The sequence below is a fragment of the Lithobates pipiens genome, unplaced genomic scaffold (assembly GCF_037356315.1).
Source record: "Lithobates pipiens isolate NorthernLeopardFrog02 unplaced genomic scaffold, aLitPip1_a1.2 Scaffold_66, whole genome shotgun sequence".
NCBI classification, from domain to species: Eukaryota; Metazoa; Chordata; class Amphibia; order Anura; family Ranidae; genus Lithobates; species Lithobates pipiens.
The window spans coordinates 2,047,137-2,064,373 of record NW_027507888.1 but is presented as its reverse complement, the minus strand read 5'-3'; positions in this window follow the sequence as shown (position 1 = coordinate 2,064,373).

Below are 17,237 nucleotides of genomic sequence, written 5' to 3'. Positions count from 1 at the left end.
CATGCCAGAAAAGTACAAATACCCTCCAAATGACCCCTTTTTGGAAAGAAGACATTCCAAGGTATTTAGTAAGAGGCATGATGAGTTTTTTTTAAGTTGCCATTTTTTCCCACAATTCTTTGCAAAATCAAGATTTTTTTTATTTTTTCTCACAAAATTGTCATATTATCAGTTTATTTCTCACACACAGCATATGCATACCACACATTACACCCCAAAACACATTCTGCTATTACTCCCGAGTACGACGATACCACATGTGTGAGACTTTTTTTTACTTTTAAACAGGTAATGTTTATTGAACATTATTGCAGAGATTACAATCGCAGTGGCATACACCGAATATTCAAAAGGCGTTGCGTCATAACCATAACAGTAGATAAAAGACATTTTTCCATTACAGTAGCGATTATGTATCACAGCCAAGGAAAGTCCTAACATTGACATGTTATTTACTGTAACATTACATCAAATTCCCTCATCACACGTGGCAGCCTCCTGCAGCCATTTATCCCATATTCTATGATATTTAGCTGGGCAACCCCTATTTTTATATAAGAATTTTTTGTATGGGAGCGTAAGATTAACTTCCCATTTCCAGTCCTCAACCCGGGGTGGAAGGGGCCTCATCCACTGTCTAGCTATCACTTTTCGAACAGAAAACAAGGTTTCCTGCAGGAAAGTGCCAGTAGTTTTATCTAATACATCAGGAAATACCCCTAGTAGACAAGGTTTGGGGTCTAGAGCCAAGGGTGAGCCCATAACATCATGTAGAAATGATACTACTTGTTTCCAAAGTTCCTGCAGTTTGGGGCAAGACCAGATAAGATGGAAGAACGTCCCAGTCTCAAGAGTACACATCGGGCAGAGCACAGATTGATTCATATTATATTTGGCGGTCCTGAGGGGGGTGAGGTATGCTTTATGCACTATGTAAATCTGAGAAAGCCTGTCCTGGAGCCTAGGGGACACCAACTTGCACATCTCCAGAGCCTCCTCCCATTCCTCGTCTGTCAGTTCACCCACATCACCCTCCCAGCGGGACTTCAGAGCATACGCTAGTCTCGCCGAGACGGGGGGCCGTAAGCATACCATAAAAGCACGAGATAAGCTTTTTGGGATCAGTGTCCTTCACTATGGCGACAATAGGATTGGGAGCAGGCCGAGGCAATGACTGCGGGAATTGTGTTCTAAGTGCATGTTGAACCTGTAGGTACTGAAATAGCATAGTGTTTGGAATACAATATTCCTCCTGCAGCGCCTGAAACGTTTTAATAGTACCATGGTGAATCAGGTGATGCAAGTAGTATATTCCCCTCGATACCCATAACTGAACACTCTGGATCTTTTGAAGTTCCGGCAATTGTTTGTTATGCCAAAGTGGGGTATAGTCATTTGGTGATGCAACATTCAGTTTAGTGGATGCCAGATCCCAAATCTTTCTGTAATGAAAAAGCATGGAGTGTTTACCTGGCTCCACGACTGAGCTCCCCGCCCCCGTCGAGATAGCAGCTATTGGATCATCTGCCATTTGTGCCCAAGTAGGGGAGAGAAGGGTAAGAAAACGTTGTTTATCAGTCTACATGAAAAAGCTGAGACAGTTGTGAGGCAACATAGTAATGATTTAGATCTGGAAGAGCCATGCCCCCCATATCAGTCGGGCTTTTCAAAGCCTGCCAAGCAAGCTTGTGTCTATTATTCCCCCATACAAAGGGCCTAAGGAGACTTTCAAGGGATTTAAAGTATTTCAGCGGCAAATATACCGGGGCATGCCACAACACATACAGTATTTTAGGTAATAGGACCATTTTAATCAGATTAACGCGCCCCCAAACCCCAAGGGGGAGACGAGACCAGGCCTGAATCTTAGTACGCACCAGGGAGAATAATGGTTCTATATTCAGCGCAATGTAATCTGCTGGATTCCTAGAGACATATACCCCCAGATACTTAATAGTGCCGACTCGCTGAAGAGGCAGACTGGCCTGAGATTCTGACTGTGGAAAACTGTCAATAGGCAAAATTTGGGATTTTTCCCAGTTTATACGAAGACCGGAAAAGCTACCGAACCACTCTATCTTTTGTAGGGCCTTTGCGAGGGAAGGGCCCGAGTCCGCCAGGTATAACAGCGTGTCGTCAGCATATTGACTGATTTTTTCGGTTAGTCGACCCATCGTCAGTCCCCTGATCGCAGGGTCCTCACGAATCGACACCACTAAAGGTTCAGCAGCCAAGGCATATAGTAGCGGGGACACCCCTGTCTGGTACCTCTACTAAGGCCAAACTCCCGGGAGGACCACCCATTCGCCACCACCTTAGCCGTTGGGCGATGATACAGCAGCTTCACCCACCGGATAAAGTTCGGGCCAAAGCCGTATCCCGCTAGACACTTCCACAAATACTCCCATTCCACTGAGTCAAATGCCTTAGCCGTGTCAAGTGTCACCACCACACGCTCACCCACTGCCTCATGCGTTGCCTGTAGATTTATATAGAGCCTGCGTAGATTGAACGATGTATTCCGCCCCGGCATATAGCCCGCCTGGTCAGCCTGAATCAGGCTAAGGATCACTCCGTTCAATCTAGTAGCAAGTATTTTAGCTAAAATCTTAATATCTACCTGCAATAGGGAGATTGGGCGGTATGATTCCGGGAAACCCGGATCTTTTCCAGGTTTGGGAATCAAAACTATCGTTGCCTCCCTCATGGACGGAGGCAATGTCAGTGTATCAAAAAGACTCCCGTAGAGGGCAAGAAGCTTAGGCGCCAGCACGTCTTGGTAACGGGAATAAAATTCAATGGGAAGACCATCTGACCCCGGCGACTTGGATTTTGCAAATTCCGCAATAGCACCTGAAAGGTTATGCTAAGCATCCATCTTGTTTCTGTCAGCCATCTTAATATTCACAAACTTCCATTTCACAATATGTACAGTTTGAACACCCCTTTAACTTCTCAGATAACTGTCTCAACATGAGATTCTTCTAACTCGTGTGTTCTCACACACTTATCTATAACCTTCACACTGTTTCTCAGCATCTTTTAGCTACAGAAGGAATTATGTATCTTTTCTTATATTAATTCAGCTAGCTTAGAACAAAGAACAATAGCGTTTTTGTCTTGACCAGCTGTAATCGTCTTGATGTCTACTGCGCATGTCTTATTCTGTATGACGTAAAATACCCTATATCATTTGCTTTGTAATAACTCAATACAATTAGTTCTCGAAGGACGCCATGGTGTGTGTGTGGTTTTATTTGTCCTTTGAGAATTGATTCCAGATATATCTGAATTTATACAATGCATTGGATCTAAGGTCTGAGAGGTTGAAGGGACCACCCTAGACACAGGATTAACCCTAACAGAACTGGGGGCTCGTCCGGGATGGATGTTAACCCTTAATGGACGTGGAAAGCTACTTTTAACGGCTCGGTAAGTGAATTCTATTCTTATTGAGTGAAATTGACTTGCCGCAGTCCAGGTGTCAGGTGTGTGACTTGGCTTCCATCCCACAGAGATTGCTGTTGGGTTATAGAACCTCTCATAAGTATACATAAGTTGACCGGTCATGACCTTGGAGGTCATATAGTGTTTTGGGGACACTTGTAAAGGTTTTGGTGACCTTAAAAGAAAAGATCTTGGCGATCTTAGAAGAATAGGTTTTGGGGACCTAGAAAAAAATTTACAGAGTACTCTAGAGTTTTCGTTCTGTTCGGCACAGAACTGGTGACTAATGATCAATGTATTGTGTAAACTTTGTGTATGATTGTATAACTGCTTTGCTTTAAAAGTATCACGCTGAATGAATTGCGCTGAGTGTGTATATGTGGACTGCTATTTTGTTTCCAGAACCAAAAGGCATACTTGGTGAGTAGTATTCCCGGAGGTTATAAAGTTACAATTTGGGTAAAGCTATTTTGTGAAAGGTAAACAGATTAATGTACATTGCAAGTTAAATTCATCTGTGGTTTAAATTTGTCTGAAACAAAACGGCAGCTCCATGAGCAAGATTGTGTGTTTATTGTATGTCTGAAATACTCTTGAACTTGTTCCAAATTTATTCTGTTACAGTCTTGAAGTGATTGTAGCTGTATTAGTACAAAAAAGTGTCACGGACAGTACTGATAGTTTTTGTTAAAGGAATCTAGGTTGAGGTATTGCCTAATTGTCTGATTGTCTGCACCGCTAGGTGGCAGTCAAGCAAATAAATTGTTTTGCTTTCATAGGAAAATGAAACGGAGCAATGCCTAGTTAACCCTTAGGTGGACCATATGGCAGGATGGACAGAAAGCCGGTTTGGGCATTCTGACAACTTTGGATCCATTATTGATCCAGACTTTCCTGGGTAATCTCAAACCCCATTTAGTGGTCCCAGTCAAACAAATGATTACTGAATGGTCAACACTTTCTAGAACTGACTTTGGCAGAAAGATGTCTCCACACAACATTTCCAAGGGAATACGAAGGGGAACTTTAGAGGCAGAGGAAATTTTAGAGGCAGATTTAGAGGCAGAAATGGAAGAGGGATGAGTCGCTCTAGAAACAATGGATGTTTCAATTGCGGTGCTGAGGATCACTGGGTGAGTCAGTGTCCTCACCCCACCCCTTCTCAGACTCCCGATTCCAGCTCTGTCCCTAACCAGACACAACAACCACAGGCATCCATCCAACAAGGTCCAACATTTCCAATCAAATGGGGAAATCAACAACAATGATGGGGCCCGGAGGGTAGTGTCCCAGCTTTTCCTTTTGTCTCAGATGATTTCACTGACAGTCCAATGGTTGCTATTTCAATAAATGGGAGACTCCTCCCCTATCTTGTTGATAGCGAGGCCACTAGGAGTACTATTTGTGAAGATCATTTCAGAGGCAAATGGGAACCAGCGGAACCCTCTTTGGGAATTAATGGGATACTGACAAAAACATATAGGACTCCACCCCTACCAATAGAAGATGATGAAGGGTACACCATATGCACACATTCTTTCAGGATAATACCAAGGTGTCCTGTAAATTTGTTGGGAAGAGACTTGTTTGGGCCACTAGGAATCACAATTAGAACCAACTCAGAAGGAGGTCTAGACATTTCCTCAGATAAAATCACTATAGTAGCATGCAAACCAGGTTCATTGATGCTGTCACAACAAAATAGTGAAGAAGATTTTGAGGATATAGACCCCCAGGTCTGGTCTACATCAGATCTGGATGTAGGACTTGTTTCATGCACACCATACAAGGCCACTCTCAAAGAAGGTGCATTTCCTATCTATCACAAACAGTATCCACTCTCTAAAGAAAAGATGGATGGCATAGTGCCAATGGTGAAAAAGTTTCTGCAGGATGGAATCCTGGAGGAAATTATTTCTCCATACAACACACCTGTTAACCCTGTAAAGAAGCCGGATGGCTCCTTCAGATTTGTACAGGACTTGAGGGCCATAAATGACCTCATAGTCCCAATAGCACCCATTGTACCTGATGTTCCATCTCTACTGTCCTCCATTCCAGCAACAGCCAAATGTTTTACTGTGATTGATTTAAAGAATGCTTTTTTCTCTGTCCTTGTAGACAAGGAGACAAGGCCACTCTTTGCTTTTACTGTGTCGATTGACCAACACAATCGCCAGTTTACCTGGTGTAGAATGCCCCAGGGATATATAGACTCACCTGTGGTCTATTCTATAGTACTCCAAGCCACCCTCAGGCCTTGGACTGCCCCTCATGGTTCTGTACTGTTGCAATATGTTGATGATCTTTTGATTTGTAGTTCTTCAGAGGAGGACTGCCGAGCTGATAGCCTATCCTTATTGAAATGGTTACATACGTGTGGTCACAAAGTGTCTAAGAAAAAATTACAATGGTGTAAACAGGAGGTTGAGTACCTAGGGTTTGTGCTGTCTCCGGGAGTTAGGAAAGTCAGTCACAAAAGAATTGTTGCTATAGTGGGTCTGCCCCGCCCACTTACCAAGAAAGACCTGCTAACCTTTCTTGGAATGATTGGTTACTGCCGCCAATGGATACCTGACTGCTCTTTCTATGACAATATATTGAGACAAGCAACCCTCTCTGAAATGTCTGACATTGTAAAATGGTCTGATGAAATGTTAAATGCTTTTACCATGTTGAAAAGTGCAATGGTTACCAGCCCGAGCCTCGGCCTCCCTGATTTTAGCAAAATGTTTCACTTGTTTGCTAGGGAAAATTGCAGAACCATGGCAGGAGTACTGGACCAGGAACATGGTGGGAGACTGCGCCCTGTAGCTTTTTTCTCAAAGGTGGTTCCAGTACAGGTGCAAGGCATGCCTGCTTGTCTCGTTGAAGCTTGAAGCGTTGGCTTCTTGTTCTATGGTCGCAGAGTTGGCAGCACCATTTACCTTGGGCCATAACACTACTTTATACACCTCACACAGCGTTACCACACTCCTCAAAACTTTACATACTCAGCATATGTCAGCACAAAGATTGAGTGGGTATGAAGTCATCCTCCTGTCCAATCCAAACTTGAAAATAAAAAGTTCAAACATAAACTCTGGCCCAGCTCCAATTTTGAATGCCTTATTAGGTCTTAAAGGAGAACAGGATGACTTACCACCACCTCATGACTGTACACAATCAATACATCAGGACACTTCACCTAGAGCAGATATGCTTTCAGTACCAATTCCTACTGCACAAACAGTTTTTGTTGATGGCTCTTGCAGCAGACCGAGTGATAATGTCTATCATGCAGGATATGCTGTTGTCCAACTGCCGGATACTGTCCTCGAGGCCAATCCAATACCCTATCAGTCTGCACAAGCTGCTGAATTGATAGCATTAACCCGTGCATGCCAGCTGTTTGCAGGAAAAGAGGTAAACATTTACACTGATTCCAGGTATGCTCATGGTGTGGTTTGGGACCATGGTGTAATATGGCTTCGCAGAGGATATGTGGCAGCAGATGGAAAGAGCATCTCACACTCTGACCTAGTCACAGCATTACTAGATGCAATTCAGTTGCCTTCAAAACTAGCTATCATGCACTGTAAGGCACATACAGGCCAAATGACTGATATAGCCAAAGGTAATGCATTAGCTGACAGAATAGCTAAAGAAGCTGCATCTACACAAAAGGCAAACATTCAAATGCCCATGCTAACACCTCAGCCATGTTCCCTGAAAGAGACACATTGGCTCACAGAACTGCAGGCTTTTGCCACCCCTGATGATATTGCGCAATGGAACTGTGATGGGATGGTACAAAAGGATCCTAAAACAGGATTAATCTGCAAAGAGGGGAAGCCGTGTATTCCTGTTGCTAGCGCCCCCCTGTTCATTGCACAATACCATGGACTGGGTCACAAGGGATGGCAGGCCACATGTGAACTTCTAGATGCAGATTTTTTCATTGCAGGATTACCTAATCTAGTCAAAGCTTTTGTAAGGGGATGTGTCACTTGCAAGTGGAAAAAAGTTCTCCCAGCTGTATTAGCTGAAATCAGAATGACCCCTCACAGTGTGACGGGTTATTCCCCCTTTGAGGTACTCATGGGTAGGCCATTCCCCACACCGTGGGCTAATCATCCCTTGATGGTAGAGAAAGGTGATTTGGAACAAATACAGGAGGAATATGTAAAAAAAAACTGATTGAAACTCTTGATATTGTCGAAAGAAGAGTTGCTCGCACCTCTCCTTCTTCTTCACAGGTACCAACCCACCCGTTCCAGGTCGGTGATCAAGTTGTGGTCCAGAGGCTTCAGAAAGGTCGAAAGCCGCAAGAGGTTCCATTCGGACCAGTGACCAAAGTGGTAGCCGTCACCAGGACCGCCATCCTTACAGAGGAAAGTCCTACTTGGATCCATGCCAGCAGAGTAAAGAAGGTTGATCTAAGCCCAGGAATCCAAGAGCCTGCATCTGTTCCTCCGTAACTTGGGAGAGGGAAACCTGAGCCAAAAAGCCGTCCATCGGAGTGGTGTCGTCTGAGACTGTAGTGGTGTATAGGTCCGCGAAAAAATCCCGAAATCTAGCTGTCACCTCAGAAGGGTCCGTGATCATTGTATCACCCTGACCCCGCAAAGAAATAACAACCGGGGGCCTGTCTTCCCTGTGTACCAAATATGCTAGCAACTTACCAGCTCTTTCCCCGGATTCAAAGTATTTTTGTTTGGTAAAAAAAAGTTTCTGTCGGGCCTTGTCGTGGTGTAGCTGAGAAACCACCCTCAACTGTAGTCTAAATGCATCTGCGTTTGCCGTAGACGGGTCATCTATGTAGGTGCGTTCCCTGGAGCTCAAATCAGCCTCAGCCTCAATAATAACAGTGGCCGAGTCAGCTTTGAGCCTATTAATGTGGGCAGTCAGCACCGATCGAGCGTGTAATTTAAATGTATCCCACACTGCTGGAACTGAGGCTGTGTGGTCATTATCCTCAAAAAATTTTATCCACTGCTCTTCAATAGTGTCATCTTCGGGTAACAATGTCAGCCAGAACGGATTTAGTCGCCACGCCCGCGGAGGCCTACCCAGGGGCACGTCAAGCACTACAGAGTAGGGGCTGTGGTCCGAAAGTAGTCTGGGGCAGAACAATACTTCCCTGAGTCTGGGAGTGAGTTGTTTAGATATTAGTATAAAGTCAATACGGGAGAGAGAACCATGTGTGGGTGAGAAGCATGAATACTCCTTCTTTTGAGGGAATTTGTGCCTCCAAGTGTCCACAAGGTGAATGGTAGTTACAAGCCTGGACAACCTAGTGGTCCCAGCTTGCCCCACCATCAACTCGGGGGGTTTGAGCCTATCCAGGGAAGGGTTAAGCGTAGTGTTGAAATCCCCCAGCCAGATAACAGGAACCGCCGGATGTCTGGACATAAAAGACAGTCCCTCAACAACCAACGTCATGGTAAATGGAGGGGGGATATAGAAGGCCATAATAAGGTAGGGTTCCCCATACAATTTAGCATGTAGAAAAACAAACCTGCCCTGTGGGTCAGTATGAATTTCGCAAAGTTCAAATTGGACAGACTTAGCTACAAGTACCGAAACCCCCCTCGAATGAGACGTGTAGGTGGAATGAAATGCCCACCCTATCCAAGGGCGTTTAAGGGCCATCTGCAGTCCACCCTCCACATGCGTCTCAACTAGCACCATCACTTCCGCCCTTTGCTTTTTGAGGAACGTGAAGGCTGCCGCGCGCTTAATTTTATCGCACAGGCCCCTCACGTTCCAGGTAAGAAACCATATAGATGCCATAAAGATTCATATAAAGCAATAGGTGCAGTCGGCTTACCCCCTAACAGCCCTCCTATAAACACACCCCAATACAGTCGTGTTTGATCAAGCCCAAACAGGGGCTGCATAGGCAGTAGTGGTAAAAAACATTCAGTAAAAGTAACACTTAGTTCAGATACATACTTCGATATATTTATAGTAATCTTCTGCATAGAAACCCTAACCAAACCATCCCCCTCCCCCCACCCTACCCTGCACCAACCCCAACTTGTGCGGGTATGTTCCCTGAAAAACCAAACATGTCTGGCTGGGAAAACCAGTTTCATTAAATCAATAAAAAGGTTTAGAACAATAAGTCTGGAAGAGGGTCGCGGCCACCGGCACCAGATGGCAAGGCAAAGCAGAGCCCCCTGTATAACAGTACACAGTGGTGACCCGGGTAAACAGGCAAAAGTGTCGGTTGCCGTCCAGTTCCAGTGATCAGCTCCCTCTTGACAAGAAAAAGTCCCAGCAGACAATGGAGCAGTGTTCCGCTGCACCGTGCAATTAGCCTGTAGGCCTAACATGTCTCCCCTTGCTCCGGGAGAAAAAAAAAAAAAAGGGAAAACCAAAATTGTTGAAATAAAGCAAACAGGTATGTATTGCAGAAAAGGTCCCCCAACAGGGACACTAAGAAAAAAGGAAAAAAGTTGATCCATTAACGTTAACACCATCAGCCGGCGCAGATGTCCCAGAATCGGAAAGTTCAGCAGATCTCAAAGTAGAAAAGGGCATAACGGTAACATTCGCCGCAGATGCAAGCACCCTAGCGATAATAGAGCAGCAAGTAGAGATCAGGCGACCTGCCACCGTTCCAGGACACCAGGGGAGAGACGAAAAAAATTTGTTAGCTCACACGTCCCAATGGGTTTCAGGCAGCTCCATCTTGAGGCCCTCTGCGTTCCAACCATGCTATGACCTTTCTGGGTTGTTCAAAGAAGATCGCCCGGTCTCCTGCCTCCACCCTGAGGCGTGCTGGAAATAGCATAGAGTATTTCACTTGCTGTGCACGCAGTAATCTTTTGGCCTCCATGAAACTCTGTCGGCGTTTCTGGACGTCCGCGGAAAAATCAGGGAAGATTGCAACTTTAATATTGCCCACAGGAATATTACCCTTTTCCCGAGCCATGTGGAGGGCCGCGTCTCTGTCCTTATAGTTCAGGAGTTTTGCAATAAAGGTGCGTGGAGGTGCACCCTGAGGTGGAGGCCTGGCAGGCATACGATGCGCGCGTTCAACCGCCAGCATGGGGGAAAAAGACTCTCGGCCATAGGTACTTATCAGCAATTGTTCCAGAAAAGTTGTGGGGTCCTTACCTTCAGCCCCCTCCGGGAGACCAATCAATCGGATGTTGCATCTGCGTATACGATTTTCCATTTCGTCCTGTTTAGTAATCAGGAGATCTATTTGCTTCTGCATGTGGTCAGCATCACTTTGCAGTGGTGGGAGAGCGTCTTCCATATTACTGATACGGGTCTCAGTCTCCCTTACCCGGTCACGCAGTTTCTGAAAGTCTTGCCTCAGTAAAGAGATGTCCGTTTGCACTTCCTCAATTTGGGATGTAAGGGACGTGCGGCACAATGTAATGGCTTCAAGAAGCCTGTCCGTGTCTCCCGCCACACGCGGCCCTCCCGGCTCCTCCGCGCCGCCATTTTCCTCCCCCTCCTCACTCACATGTCGGCGGTATTGTGACAATCGCGCCGCCGCCGATTGTCGGGATTTCGAGGGAGACATATGTGCCGGAATGGAGGGACGCCTGCCAGACGTGTTTAGGTGAGTATCGGTGCTGTGGTGTCACAGGATCAGCGTGGGAGACAGGATTCCTCGGCGGAGCTCCGGAGACACGCGTCCTACTCCATGCAAGGTCAGGCCACGCCCCACATGTGTGAGACTTTTACACAGTGTGGCCACATACAGAGGCCCAACATGCAGGGAGCTCCATCAGGCGTTCTGGAACACCCAGGACAATTCTGACATTTCTCTCCTACATGTAAAAATCATCATTTATTTGCTAGAAAATTACAAAGAATCCCAAAACATTATATATGTTTTTTAGCAAACACCCTGGAGAATACAATGGTGGTCGTTGCAACTTTTTATCTCGCACGGTATTTGTGCAGCAATTTTTCAAATGCTTTTTTAAAAAAAAAAAAGTTTTGTGCTTAAAAAAAAAAAAAAAAACACAGTAAAGTTAGCCCAATTTTTGCATAATGTGAAAGATGAAGTTACGCTGAGTAAATAGATACCTAACATGTCACTCTTCAAAATTGCACACGCTCGTGGAATGGCGCCAAACATCTCTACTTAAAAATCCCCATAGGCGATGATTTAGATTTTTTTTACTGGTTATATGTTTTGAGTTACAAAGGAGGTCTAGGGCTAGAATTATTGCTCTCGTTCTAACGTTCGCAGCGATACCTCACATGTGTGGTTTGAACACCGTTTTCATATGTGGGCGGGACTTACGTATGCGTTCGCTTCTGCATGCGAGCACATGGGGACAGGGGCGCTTTAAAAAAAAATAAAAATTTATTGTTCATTTTACTTTATTTATTTTAGTTTGACTTTTTTTCCCCAAAAATAAATTTTTTGATCACTTTTATTCCTATTACAAGGAATGTAAACATCACTTGTAATAGGAATATGGCATAACAGGTCCTCTTTACAGTGAGATATGGGGTCAATAAGACCCTGCATCTCACCTCTAAGCTGGGAAGCCTGAAAAAAAATAAAAAAATAAAAAAAAGATTCTGGCTTTGATCGTATTGGCGAGTCGGTAGAAGCACCAGAGGGCGACGGGAGGGGGGATGTCTATTGGTATCACCGACTATGGCTGGGTATCTCCGAGTATGGCTGGGTATCTCTGAGTATGACTGGGTATCTCCAAGTATGACTGGGTATCTCAGAGTATGACTGGGTATCTCAGAGTATGACTGGGTATCTCAGAGTATGGCGTTGCAGAGTATTGCGTTGCAGAGCATTGCAGGGTATTGGCGGTTGTTGCAGAGCATTGCAGAGTGTTGCAGGGAATTGGCGGGTGTTGCAGGGTATTGCAGAGTGTTGCAGGGTATTGCAGAGTGTTGCAGGGTATTGCAGAGTGTTGTAAGGTATTGCAGAGTGTTGCAGGGTATTGCAGAGTGTTGCAGGGTATTGGTGGGTGTTGCAGAGTGTTGCAGCGTATTGGCGGGTGTTGCAGAGCATTGCAGAGTGTTGCAGGGTATTGGCGGATGTTGCAGAGCATTGCAGAGTGTTGCAGGGTATTGGCGGGTGTTGCAGAGCATTGCAGAGTGTTGCAGGGTGTTGCAGAGCATTGCAGAGTGTTGTTGCAGGGTATTGCAGAGTGTTGTTGCAGGGTGTTGCAGGGTATTGCAGGGTGTTGCAGGGTATTGGCGGGTGTTGCAGAGTGTTGCAGGGTATTGGCGGGTGTTGCAGAGCATTGCAGATCATTGCAGGGTGTTGCAGAGCATTGCAGGGTGTTGCAGGGTATTGGCGGGTGTTGCAGGGTATTGGCGGGTGTTGCAGAGCATTGCAGAGTGTTGTTGCAGGGTATTGCAGAGTGCTGTTGCAGGGTATTGCAGCAGAGTATTGCAGCAGAGTATTGCAGCAGAGTATTGCAGAGTAATGGCAGGGTATGATGGGGTTAATTTTCGGTGAGCAGCGATGTGGGCACTGCAGATGCAGCCCACAGCGCTGCTGACACTGATCTCTTCCCCCTCCGCTGTACCGATCGGTACAGAGAGGGGGAGGGAGGAACACCGTTATGTTATGACGCCGGTTTGTTTACAAGTGATCGCTCCGTCATTTGACGGAGCGATCACGTGGTAAGCGGCCGCGATGAGCGGCCGCTTACCGTGATCCGTGATGCGCCGGGTCCTCTGGACCCGGCAGTCAAGGATGCTCTCGAGTGCGCGCCCCAGGGGGCGCGTGAGAGCGGAATTCTGGGAGGACGTCATATGACGGCCTCCAAGAGTTAAACAACCGCCCTGTAGCCGGCATTCGACTATGGGCCGGTTGTTAAGTGGTTAAAGACTCATTAGCAGAGCTAATTCATACAACTCCCTCCACGCTTAGGGGTCAAACGTCAGAAATGACTAACCAGGGTCAATCATCCGCGGACCCAGCAGGCACCTCTTCAACCCTGCCTCCCTTATCTGCTGGGGACAGTGCCGAGTCGGAGGATTCCTCAGATGAATCAGAACCCTCTGGGTTTAATTTTTCGTTAGTACAACCTTTTGTCTTGGCGGTTAAACAAGCTATCTGCTGGGAAGAGGTGGAAGAGCCTCCTAAAAAGACAAAAACCTTTTTTCCATTTCTGAAAATGAAATTCATTTTTTTCCCTTTCTAGAAGAATTAAAGGATTTAATAGAAGGGGAATGGAAGAGGACGGATAAATGCTTCTCCCTAAATAGACTGCAGAAGTTGTACCCGCTGGCCAAGTCAGATACAGCCTTCCTGGATACACCTCCAGTAGTTGATGCAGCAGTGGTGCGTTTAACCAAGAACATCACCCTACCTATGGAGGATTCGGCCTCCTTTTAAAGATCCTCTGGACAGGCGTATAGATGGATTTGAAAAAAGCCTATCAGTTGGCTGGAGGAGCATGTAGACTGGCTGTGGCTTTAGCCTTGGTGTCTAATACCATTAAAGCTTGGACAGAAAACATTGAAGTAGTCATCCGTGAAGATGTACCAAAGGACGACATTATAAAAGCCATGGGCAGACGACGCAGCATCAAAACAAAACTGGTGCAAAATCCCTTTTGATGGGAAGGCACTCTTTGGAGAAAGACTGGAAAAGGCAATCTCGAGAGTGACAGGAGGGAAGTTGGGGCTACTTCCCCAGGATAGAAGGGTGAGGCATTCACGCGTGGTATCAACAAAATTCCAAGCTTCCAGGAATAGGAATTTCTCCAACTTTAGACAAGGCAGAGACCCCAAAAAGAATTGGAGGAGTACTCAGGCCACGTTTCTAAAGGCAAATAGAGAAGCCTCTCCAATACACAGGAGGGGACAAAGTCCTTTTGACAAAAGGCCACTGCAGCCAGGTTGAAGAGGTTTGTGGAGGTATCGGGCAGTCGTTGCGAAGATCCGTGGGTGTGGTCTCTACAGTCCATTTTACCAATTTTTGGACCTTCCAAGATGTGCCCCCACAAGACTTGTTAGTTCTAACAAAAAGTCCAACTTCACAGCAGAAAGCGGAAGCTCTGCAGAAATATCTTCACCTTCTTGTAGTACAACAGGCAGTTTTACCGGCCCCTCCCTCCGAGAGATTCATGGGATTCTATTCTCCTCTCTTTCTCATCCCCAAGAAGAGTGGAGAGTGGAGACCAGTGGTGGATCTGAAGAGGTTAAATCGTTTCATACAGCTCGACTCGTTCAAGATGGAATCTTTGCAGACGATCATCCAGATGGTCCAACCAGGAGACTGGATGGTATCGGTAGACTCGCAAGATGCTTATTTCCATGTTACCGTGTTACCAGCGTTCCAAAGATTTTTGAGAGTGGCAATAGGCTCAACACATCTCCAGTTTCAATGCCTGCCTTTTGGCCTATGCACATCACCAAGGATATTCTCAAAAGTTCTAATTTCAGCCCTGGCACCTTCGAGTCTTTCACTTTTTGGATGACATTCTACTGCTAGCGTCCGATCAAGCCCAGCTACGGGACCACAAGGAGATTCTTCTGAGGACTCTGAGAGAGTTTGGATGGTTAGTAAATACAGAGAAGAGCCTCCTAACCCCAACTCAGGTGATGATTTACCTGGGTGCTCTATTCAACACCAAGGCTGGTACAGTGCGCCTCCCTCCCCAGAAGGTGAAGGCGATTGTTCAGAAGATGGTCCACGTCAGATCTCTCTCCCACCTGTCAGCCTCGAATTGCTTGAGTTTAATCGGGACCATGGCGGCTTGCCTTTCCAATGTTACCTTGGGCTCATTGGCATCTGAGGACTCTTCAATGGGGCTTTTTGACACAGTGGAGGAAGAAGTCCCTATGTCAGAGAATATCAATTTCTGCTTCTATGAAGAGAAGTCTCCTCTGGGGGTCGAAGGAAGACCTCATTTCAAAGCCTCGGCTCCTGCAATGCCCTTCCTGGACCATTCTTACCACCGACGCAAGTTCGAAAGGGTGGGGAGCACACTGAGATCACCTGGCAGTGCAAGGGAAATGGGATGTCCCTGTGGCGGGGGTAGTCTCCAACGTCTTAGAGCTGCGAGCAGTGTATTTAGCTCTGCTGAGTCTAAAAGAGCATCTACATCTAAGAACATCTCAGCTTATGCCCCGCCGGTCAAGATCCCAGTGTTCCCGCAGCTTCTCTCACAGGAGAAATTGGTGCACCCAGCTCCTCACAAACTGAATCTACATCTTTGGATCTTGAGCGGCAGAATTTCCAGTCATTAGGATTCTCAGTGGGGGTGATTTCTACTCTCCTTAAAGCTAGGAAACCTTCCACAAACTTTATCTATTCTAAAATATGGAATACATTTAAAACATTTGCAGAAAGTAAGCAGTGGGACCCCACCACTCCGTCCACCTCAGTAGTTTTGGAGTTTCTGCAGAATGGTTTAGATCTGCGGCTCAGTTTAACCAGTAGAGACCCGCGCTATAGCCAAATGACGGCTACAGCGTGGACCTCCTTTGCCGGGACGACGTCTATCGACATTGTCCCGTGCACGAGCGCCCTGCCCGTTTATGAGACTCGCCTGATCACAGATCCAAGCAAGGGGTCGATCCCGAACCTTACCATGTGATCAGCTGTCAGCCAATGACAGCTGATCATGTGATACAACGAAGCCGGTAATCGGCTATCTTTCCTACTCGCGCTGACAGCGCGAGGAGAAAAAAAAAGAGCCGATCACCGGCGGCCGTGATCGGGACATCAGTCCCGATCACGGCCAGCTTACCAGTACCCACCTGCCCCCTGCCAGTGCCACCTCTGTAATAAAAAAGTGCCCCCAATCAGTGCCACCCAGCAGTGCCCACAGTGCCACCCAGCAGTGCCCACAGTGCCACACATCAGTGCCCACAGTGCAACACATCAGTGCCCACAATCTGCCTCAACAACGGAGCTGCACCCCAGTGCCACATATCCATGCCCATCAGTGTCATCTACCAGTGCCCATCAGCGCCGCCCATCAGTGCCCAGCAGTGCCACCTATCAGTGCCCATCAGTCCCATCTATCAGGGGTACCTATTAGTGCCACCCATCCTGAACTACACCTATACCATACCAGTTCTTAAAATAACTTTTGTGGACCTAATAGCTAGCGATTTGGGTCACTGCAGTCTCTCCCTGCTCCAAAGGAAGACTTATGAACCGAAAGCTTCTGTCGAAAGGCTTCATCATAAGAGAACCAAGCTAAACCTGGAACATTTTTATAAGCTTCTAAAATTATTTCAACATGATGAAACATACCGCTACATAACTCAGGATGACATTCGCCCATTACACTAGCATAAATACAAAAAGATTGTAACCAATTATTAAAATTGCGTGTGCCTAAACGTCTCCTGTCATCATCAGATTTCTCACCATATTTTTTATCAAACCTATATTCTTTAAATGACGGCAATAAGGAAAGCAATTCAATATAATCCCCTTTTCAAATCTTTTCTTTAACTGAAATAGGTAAGTGAAAACCTAATGGAGACAATTCACACGTAAGTACTTCTTTAACCACTTTCAGACCGGACCATTTTGCTGGTAAATGACCAGAGGTCTTTTTACAATTTGGCACTGCGCTGCTTTAACTGGTAATTGCGCGGTCATGCAATGTTGTACCCAAACAAAATTTGCGTCCTTTTCTTCCCACAAATAGAGCTTTCTTTTGATGGTATTTGATTGCCTCTGCGATTTTTATTTTTTGCGATATAAACGTAAAAAGACCGCAAATTTTGAAAAAAAATGATATTTTCTACTTTTTGTTATTAGAAAAATCCAATAAACTCAATTTTAGTCATACATTTAGGCCAAAATGTATTCAGCCACATGTCTTTGGTAA